Genomic DNA, 9,611 nt, shown 5'->3' on the forward strand with positions numbered 1-9,611 from the left:
TAGGTCCTGACACACTTGCATATGGTATTCATTCTGTTCCTTTATGAGCACTGGTGGACCCACTTGGAACAAACTTTGTGGTATCCCAACACTGTCATTGCTTTTTCTGATGCATTGAAGCCGTTGTTCAGCTCCTTACACAGTTCCCTTGTTGTAATCTGCTGATTCATGCAGATCAGCTGATTGAGATACTCTTCATTTCATGGTGCGACAGCTGTGCACGGCTGTCTGTAATGTGGCTCGTCTTTCACATTTCTGTTGCCACTACTGAAACACACCACCCTCTGCCTCACTGTGCTCACATCCACGTTCAGCAAGCATCGATGAATGTCAATGGGGACCATTTTCACCTTTGCTCATACGCACTTCCATGTCAGACGCCATTTTGTCTGACTCCCTCTGCTGCCATCTGTCACACAGCAACAACATGTAACAGAATATTCGCAGGAAGGTTTGGCCTCTACTGCCATAGCACCAACATCCACCTCTGATGCCATGGGCCAACATAATAAAATGCAAGGCATTATTTTCAGAGCAGCATTTGCAGAAATCTAAAATAAGGACCTGCATCCTAGCATGTTGCTCTCCATTGTCTGTATTTGCCTAAAGTTGCTCTGAGTGGAGTGATGTCATCTTGTACCCTGAGACAGCAGTGATGAAAGTCATAGTTCGTTGCACCATTCTTATCTATTGTCTGTTGTCATTTAGAAATGGCAGCTACTTGGACTGCGGGCTGCACCTTAATGTTATGTTTAGGATAATAGTGTCACAGGCAAGGACCCAAAAATATGGAAACAAGTCCTATAGTTTTGAGTTTTTCCTCTGCTTTGGCTGTTTTTCTCTCACTAATGATTTTTGTTAAAAGAAAAGGATATTTTTCCTTACATTTAGAAACACATTGCTGTCAGCATGTGCTATATTTCAACAAATTTATTGAAATAATCTGTTCTGTTTTTATTTTGCAGTATTGCTTTGATTCATATGAAACCAATGTTTCTACTGAGAAATCTTTTTCTGTTGTTTTGGTGTCTCCTTATAAAATTCCCTCCACTGTGAAAGGTTTCTGGAACAGACCACATCCCCAGCTTGAAATCCTTCGAAATTGTATCAAAGGTATGGAGCAGAAGAAAAGCTACTGTTGTAGAAAGCACATCTGAAGTCATTTCCAAGCATGTGGGAACAAATGTAATGGGAATTAAACCATTCTTCTGAATCAATATTGGATGTTCATAAATGAGACTCTTTGGTAATGACTGGGAGTTGCCAAAACTAATTTAGGATCATAAGGGAGGAACATATGAAAATACTTGCAAGCATGGAAGACCAATTGTTTATCTGAGTCACTTTCTTGTGGTGCTGCATCTAGAGCTAACCATTTTCAAAATACTTATCTCATAGGAATGGTAGATACTAAAGCAGTACATATGAAACCTCTGCATCTAGAAATAAACAAAGAAGTATTCTTAGTTTTGTCTTTTAAAGCTAAAGAATGTCTCATAGGATACTTTCATTTGTGAAATGATACAATAGAAGATGAATTTGTAAATTTTTATGCATTTCTTTGCACTTTTTTCCTTTTAGAATTGTCCTAATTGCAGTGGAATCACTACATACTAATGTGACAGTAAAAATCACAGGTAGCTTGTAGAACAAAAGAATGTAAATTGGATAAATAGGAAAAATAATCAAATTTCTAGGAGAAAAAAGAATCAATCTGATACTTAAATAACTGGAGGGTGATCATTTGTAAGTAAAAAATGCATACAGAATACTTCTAATAAACATGGTTGACTGGGTTTACTATTCATATAATCATAGAACCACCAAGGTTGGAAAAGACCTCTAATATCATCCAGTCCAACCATCCACCTACCACCATTATTTCTCCACTAAACCATGTCCCTTAGTACAACATCCAGATGTTTCTTGAACACCTCCAAAGACAGTGACTTAACCAGCTCCTTGGGCTGCCCACTCCAGCTCCTGATCACTCTTTTGGAGAAGAAATTTTTCCTAACATTTAGCCTGAATCTCCCCTGGTGCAACTTGAGGCCATTCCGTCTAGTCTTATTGCTAGTTATGCTGGATAAGAGGCTGACACCTACCTTGCTACAACCTCCCTTCAGGCAGCTATAGAGAGCAATGAGGTCTCTTCTGAGCCTCCTCTTCTCCAGACTGAACAATCCCAGCTTCCTCAGCTGCTCCTCATAAGGCCTGTGCTCCAGACCCCTCACAGCTTCATTGCCCTTCTCTGGACACGCTCCAGGGCCTCGATGTCTTTCTTGTAGTGAGGGGCCCAAAACTGCACACAGAACTTGAGGTGCAGCCTCACCAGTGGCTGAGTGCAGAGGGATGATCACCTCCCTGCTCCTGTTGGCAGCACTATTTCTGATACAAGCAGTGTTCCAGACATACCATCTAACTCAAATACCCACTACTTCACTCATCATTTTCCTCCAGTTTTCTGAATTCTTATTGTCATGGTTTTATGATTTTTGGTTACTGGTATTCCACATCATAACATCATGTAGTGTACTGGGAGTTAAAGACTTAATGCTCCAGTTCCAGGTACCAGCCCCAGAATAGAAGAGAACTACATTTCTCAGTGAACTGTGCGCTGTTCTGTTGTCATTTCTGGTCGGGGAAGAAGATAAAAGGCCTTCATAGGTCATTTTCCCTTCCCTTTTGATTCTCAGCAGCATGTGAGCTCCCCAGATTGTCTCGCCTCAACATTAGAGTAAGGCCTTCGGTTTTCAGACACTCTCTCTCATTTTATTTGATTTATTAGCTTCAATTCCAATTATATTGTATTATATTGTATTATAGAGTGTTTTCTTGCATTCTGATATCTTATTTAGTAAATTAGTTTGTTTCTCCTCAGATCATTGCCACTGTTTCGTTTTTAGGCCCAATTTTTTAGCTGTTTTAGTTTTAGTTCAATTCCAGTTGAAGAATTTATGCTGTGAGTTTCATTTAAGGCCGGGTTGGATGGGGCCCTGGGCAGCCTGGTCTAGTATTAGATATGGAGGTTGGCAGCCCTGCATGCAGCAGGGGGGTTGGAGCTTGATGATCCTTCAGGTCCATTACAACCCAAGCCATCCTGTGATTCAGAGTGTCAAGACAGTCCTAACAAAATTTAGATTTACAGAAGTTTGCCTGATCTAAAAAAATACTAACTGAACTGTAACAAGATGTAATGTGAAAATATTGACAGGCTGCTGTATGAGGAAGAATCAGTCCCTATCTGTAGCAATTAAAATTTTATATACCTAAATAAATTATATTCCACATAGTATATTTAAGTCTTTTTAATGATATTTCCTTACTATTAGCAGTTAAAATAATGTCAATAAAACAGACTCTGTTTGCCAAGGTACCATACAGTTCTCACTAAGGTTTAGTTATTTCTATACTTGGAGTATTCTGAAACAAGGACCATGTTCCTGTCATGGTAAATTAGGTCAACATGGCGAAACAGAGAGTCATGGGATGATAAAATATTAAAGAGTATGTTATTAACTGTTGTCTTTTTCATTTTATTTTTCTTCAGTGACATTTAACAAATTGAATGTTAAATGCTGAGAGACACAAAAATGCTTTGTTAGATTATTAAAAAAACAGGAAGAGTTCTCTCAGCTGATATGTAATGTAATAATATAAAACTGAGCTTACTGATAGGTTTTGGACTTGCTAGTTGAGATCCCTCGCCCCTGAGATACGTTAGAGATTGTTGATCCAAAGTGCAGTCCACATGATTTATTAAGTTTCTAGTATACTTAGTTTAATGGAGTTACTACAGAAATCTTTAGTTTTGCCTCAGCCACATCCCATGAGGACTTTTTGGAATCTCAGGATTGTGTAATATAAAATGCTGCCATTCTGAAATCCACATACCTTGGAAGGTAACTCCCTGTCATCAGCATATATCAATGTCCTAGGTGAACAGGAAGGTTTTTCTGGTAAGAGAATTGATAATGTTACTTAGAGCTAAATATTAACTGAATCCCATTGCTGACTTGCAAGGGTGAACACCACGTTCCAGACAAGAAATGTTAATGTACTTAAACCTATCTTCTTAGTTGCAAAGCAGAAAGGATAATATAAGTTTCTGTATACAACAGCAAAAGTTTGTAATGTGACAATGAGATTTGTAAATAAGCTTCCAATTTCGGGGCTCCCATCAGCTATCTAACAGAATAGCCTGCAAATTCTTGTTTCAAGAGCAGATCTATTATATTTTAGAGCAGCGTTGTATAAGGTACACGTTCAGTTCACCCAAGCAGGTCAGAAGCTGTAGCCATGTACATTGCAATGCACTATGAATGCTTCTTTTTTAAACACTTAGTACAATGAAGTCATTCAAAGGATTATCACAAAATGTAAATCATGCAGTCAGGTTATGCCTTGCTTTCTTGCTCGTACCACTAGTAAATTATAGACCGTGCAACATCGATTTTATTTATAAAAGATATATATAAAATTCTAATTATAAGATGCAGACATGATGTAGGATTGCTCACTTGGAAAGAAATGATGGAATTTGTAGGTCTTCTAACTTCCACTCTGGCTCCTACAAACCAGATCTCACTTTTGAACTGTAGTTTCACTGTGTGACTAATTCTATGTCTTTAATACTAAACAAGGCACTAGGGGCATGGGACTTGAGACTGCCTCAGTCTCAGGACTGTAATTATTTATCTCTAGGTGATTCAAACCTTGAAATATCTTGTTACAGTCCTCTGTTGATGTTATAGATTTGAGTAGTACTGATCACTGGCTTTTCCTGGGGTTACTCTCCTGTTGAGTGGCATCTGTGAAGGGAGTAAATGTAGCTTTTTGCTACCTACATTGATGACTGTTTCAGGGGTGGTTGATTGTTTTTAAAACAAAATCTCTTTTGTATATTCTGAAGGTTGTTTTATATAGTAATTTTTTTACATAGTATCATCTGGGATTAATTTGGCCAGCAAAGGAAGAAGATAAAAATGAAGAGAGCAAACTAGTATTTTGTGGTTAGGGCTTGTATATGTGAATGTGATGTTGCTTATACTCTTGGTGACACGCTATGTGAAGTGTGTAAGTGGCATCTCCCTATTCAACAGTCTAGCACTATGGGCAAGATTATCATTCTCTTACCTTCCCCCTCTCTCAGTTTTCCCCACTTTCTCTCACCTCTTCAGAATGGGAGATGCTAGATCTGTGGTGGTGTGATACTGCAGCAACCTCCTAGAAACAGAAGTCCATACAGGTTGGAAGTAAGGCATTGGACAGCCAGGATCAAAGAAGCCAACACATCCCATGTGTCCATGACGCAGGAGTTTGGGCAACAGGAAGCACAAAAACAGCAGAAAAGAAATGCACTAATAAATACTGGGGGCCACCCAGGTGGAAGCAGCTTGGCAGGAGAGGATCTGGTGGACACCATGTTGAACAAGTCAGCAAAGTGCTTTGCTACTAATAAGGCTAATGATATCCTGGGCTGCATTGGAAGGAGTGCTGCCAGCAGGTCAAGGAAAGATTTTTCTCCATTACTCAGCACTAATGGAGACTAAACCTGAAGTGCTGTGTGCTGTCCTGGTCTTTCCCCACTATAAGAGAAACATGAATATACTGAAAAGAGATGAATGATGGGCCACCAAGATGATGAAGGGACTGGAGTATCTCCAAACTCTGAGGAGAAACAGAGAGGTGGGTGTGTTCAGACCAGAGAAGAGAAGGTTCATTCTCATCAGTCAACAACTCTGTTATGCTGTGAAAGGATGAAGGGCACGTGGCACTTGGCCTTCAAAACCCTATTTATTTTGTGGGTTTGGGAAACTGGGAATGTCAGGAGCATCATGCCAAAGATCTGTTCAGGGAATGAATTTGGAGGATGGTGGCCATACACAACTTTGCAATGCAATTCGGAAAATAGTTTGATGATGTCTGCTGTACTTGTATCGATCTTTTGGGTCAAGGGAATTACTTCAGTCAGAGGAAGCAACTGGTTGCTGATTTCAGGCATGTTGAAATGATATCACAGTAGGAGACCTAGGATAAAAGATCCATCACACTGTCACTCTTGAAATGTTCCTTGTGCTTCTTTCCATCACATAGAATGACATTAGTATCACTAACTCCAAGACACATGATTATGAATTCTATAAGACATCATCTGTGTCTTCTAATTACAGGATAAGCTGCTAAATCATTGGCAGAAATATAATTTCATAGAATCAGATCATAGAATCATGGAATGGCTTGGATCAGAAGGGACCTCAAGGATCATGAAGATTCAAGCCTCTTGATGCATGCAGGGCCACCAACCTCCACATTTAATACTAGACCAGGATGCCCAGGGCCCCATGCAACCTGCCCTTGAACACCTCCTGGGATGGGGCATCCACAACCTCCCTGGGCAGCCTGTTCCAGCACCTCACCACTCTCTCTGCAAAGAACTTCCCCCTGACATCCAAACTAAATCTTCCCTCCTTCAACTTAAAGTCATTTCCCCTTATCCTGCCATTATCTACCCTTGTAAAGAGTTGACTCCCCTCCTGTTTGTAGGCTCCCTTTAGGTACTGAAAGGCTGCAATGAGGTCACCCCGCAGCCTTCTCTTCTCCAGGCTGAACAAGCCCAGCTCCCTCAGCCTGTCCTCTTAGGGGAGGTGCTCCAGCCCTCTGATCATCTTTGTGGCCCTCCTCTGCACCCTCTCCAGCAGTTCCCTATCTTTCTTGTACTGGGGACCCCAGACCTGGATGCAGTACTTCAGATGGAGCCTCACAAGAGCAGAGTAGAGATACAATCACCTCCCTGTCCCTGCTGGCCACCCCTGTTCTGATGGAGCCCAGGATGCCATTTGCTTTCTGAGCTGCAAGAGCACACTGCTGGCTCATGTTCAGTTTTTCATCTACCACGACCCCCTGGTCCTTTGCAAAAGGGCTACTCTCAAGGACTGCTCCTCCCAGTCTGTATATATGCCTGGGATACCTCCGGCCCAAGTGCCAAAGCTTGCACTTTGCTGTGTTGAACCTCATTAGATTCACCTGGGCCCACCTTTCAAGTCTGTTGAGTTCCCCTGTATGGCATCCCTTCCTTCCACACTGTCACCACGATGCTCAGCCAGCTCTCCTTTTACATTTTCCAAAGGAGGTACACTGGCTTTGGCCTGTCTCTTCTGGCCAATGGACTTGTAGAACATCTTGTATTGCTTTTCACATCCCTCATCAAGCTCAGTTCTGCCCATGCCGTGGCTTTCCTGATCCTACGTCTGCAAGTCCAGACAGCATCCCTGTATCCTTCCCAGGTGACATGCCCTTGTTTCCAAAACCTGTATGCACCTTTCCTTGCCCTCAGTCTGCCCAGCAGGTCCTTGCTAATCCATGCTGGTTTCCTGCCTCCTCTGCCCGCTTTCATATTCAGAGAGAAAGAGAGCTCTTGGGCTCTGAGAAAGGCATCCTTCAAGAGCAGCCAGCTTTCCTCAGCATCTCTGTCTCTAAGGACAGCATCCCAGGGGATCTTGGCCAACAATTCCTTATCCTTCCTGAACTTCGCTCTTCTGAAGTTCAGGGTCCGGACCCTACTCTATGCCAGGCCCACATTCCTCGAGATCACGACCTCAACCAGGGAGGTCACTGCAGCCCAGGCTGCCTCCAACCTTAACACTTTTAATGATCTCCTCTGCATTGGTGAGCAGCAGCTCCAGCAGTGCTTCACCTCTATACCACATCTCTCAGCAGAGAGTCTGAGTGTTCCTCGGACACCTCCAGGGTCGAGACTCCACCACGTCCCGGGGCAGCCGATGGCAGCACCTGACTGCTCTTAGAGAAAAGCAGCATTTCCTGATGTGCAGCCTGAATCTCCCCTGCTGCAACTTGGAGCCATTCCCTGCAGTCCTATCACTGTTACACGAGAGAAGAGGCCGACCTCCCACTCACCACAACCTCCCTGCAGGCCGTTATAGAGAGCAATGAGGTCTCCCCAGGGCCTCCTCTTCACCAGACTGAACAACCCCAACTCCCTCAGCCACTCCCCATAAGACCTGTGCTCCAGACCCCTCACAGTCTCATTGCCCTTCTCTAGACACATTCCAGGTCCTCAATGCCTTTCTTGTAGTGAGGGGCCCAAAACTGCACACAACACTCAAGCTGTGGCCTCACCAGTGCTGAGTACAGCAGGACCATCCCTTGCCTCTCTCAGGCCCGGCCCTCCAGCCAGCTCCTTACCCAGCACACAGTGCAGCTGTGCAGGCTGCAGCATCTCCAGGAGAACACCATGGCACACAGCGTGGAAGGCTTTGCTGAAGCTGAGGCAGACCACATCAGCAGCCTTTCCCTCACCCCCCAGGCAGTCCCTCCATCACAGAAGGAGATCAGGTTGGTCAGGCAGGCCCTGCCCTTCACCAACCCACGCTGGCTGTTCCTGATCCCCCGGCTGTCCCACACACGCTGTGCGATCTCCTCAGGACGATCTGCTCCATACCCTTTCCTGGCACCCGGCTCAGGCTGGCAGCCTGCAGTTCCTGGATCCTCCTTACAGCCCTTCTTGGAGATGGGATCACGTTGGCAACTCTCCATCTTCTGGGGCCTCTGCAGCTGACCAGGAGTGCTGACAGATGATGGAGAGCACTTTGGCCATCACCCCCGCAACTTCCCTCAGCTCCAAAGCGCTGCCCCATAGCATCACCCCATACTTTTGCCAGATAGCTCTGGCCCATGACATCACCCCATAGCATCTCCACACAGTGCTGCCCCATAGGGTCAAAACACAGCATCACCCCATAGCGCTGCCCAATCGTGTTACCTTATAACAGCATCATTCCATGGCGCTGCCCTATAGTGCTGTCCCATAGCATCACCTCATAACAGCGCCCCATAGCATCACCGCATAGCACTATCCCTGTCCCATACTGCTGCCCCATAGTGTCACCCAACAACAAATTCCAATAACACTACCCAACAGCACTGCCCCACAGCATCACTCCATAGCAATGCACCATACTGTGACCTCATAGCACTGCCCCGTAATGTCACGCCTTAGCACTGCCTCATAGTGACATCCCATTGATCTGACCCATAGCATCACTTCATACCAGCTTCCTAGAGCACTGCCCCATAGTGTTGCCCTATAGCATCACCCCATAGCATTTCCCCACAGAGTCCCCAGTCTGGGGGGGACGCATAGTTCTGTCCCATAGCATCGACCCATAGAATCACCCCCCTTGCGCTGCTTCATAGTACTGTCCCATAATGTCACCCCATAATGCTGCACCCACAGTGTAACCCTATACTGTCGCCCCATAGTATCACGCCATAGCACTGCCCCAGATCGTTGTCACACAGAATCACCCAGCGATTACCATGCCATAGTGCTGCCCCATAGCATTGCTCCAGTGCACTGCCCCATATCTCAGCCACAAATTGTCCCCCACAGCACATATCATAGAATGGCCTGGGTTGAAAAGGACCATAATGATCATCAAGTTTCAGCCCCCCTGCTATGTGCAGGGTCGCCAACCACTAGACCAGGCTGCCCAGAGCCACATCCAGCCTGGCCTTGAATGCTCCCAGGGATGGGGCATCCACAACCTCCTTGGGCAACCTGTTCCAGTGTGTCACCTCCACCTCGAGTA

At 44.6% G+C, this 9,611-nt stretch overlaps 1 long non-coding RNA gene across 1 annotated transcript; it reads right to left on the reverse strand.

The window, feature by feature from the left end:
- Positions 1 to 2,335: 2,335 nt before the first annotated feature.
- LOC121108217 lies at positions 2,336 to 8,966 on the reverse strand. Its single transcript, XR_005842517.1, has 3 exons — positions 8,783 to 8,966; positions 5,137 to 5,226; positions 2,336 to 3,956 (listed from the first exon to the last, which is right to left on the reverse strand). It is a non-coding gene; the product is annotated as an uncharacterized LOC121108217 (long non-coding RNA).
- Positions 8,967 to 9,611: the final 645 nt, after the last annotated feature.

The sequence above is a fragment of the Gallus gallus genome, chromosome 1 (assembly GCF_016699485.2).
Source record: "Gallus gallus isolate bGalGal1 chromosome 1, bGalGal1.mat.broiler.GRCg7b, whole genome shotgun sequence".
Classification (NCBI taxonomy): Eukaryota; Metazoa; Chordata; class Aves; order Galliformes; family Phasianidae; genus Gallus; species Gallus gallus.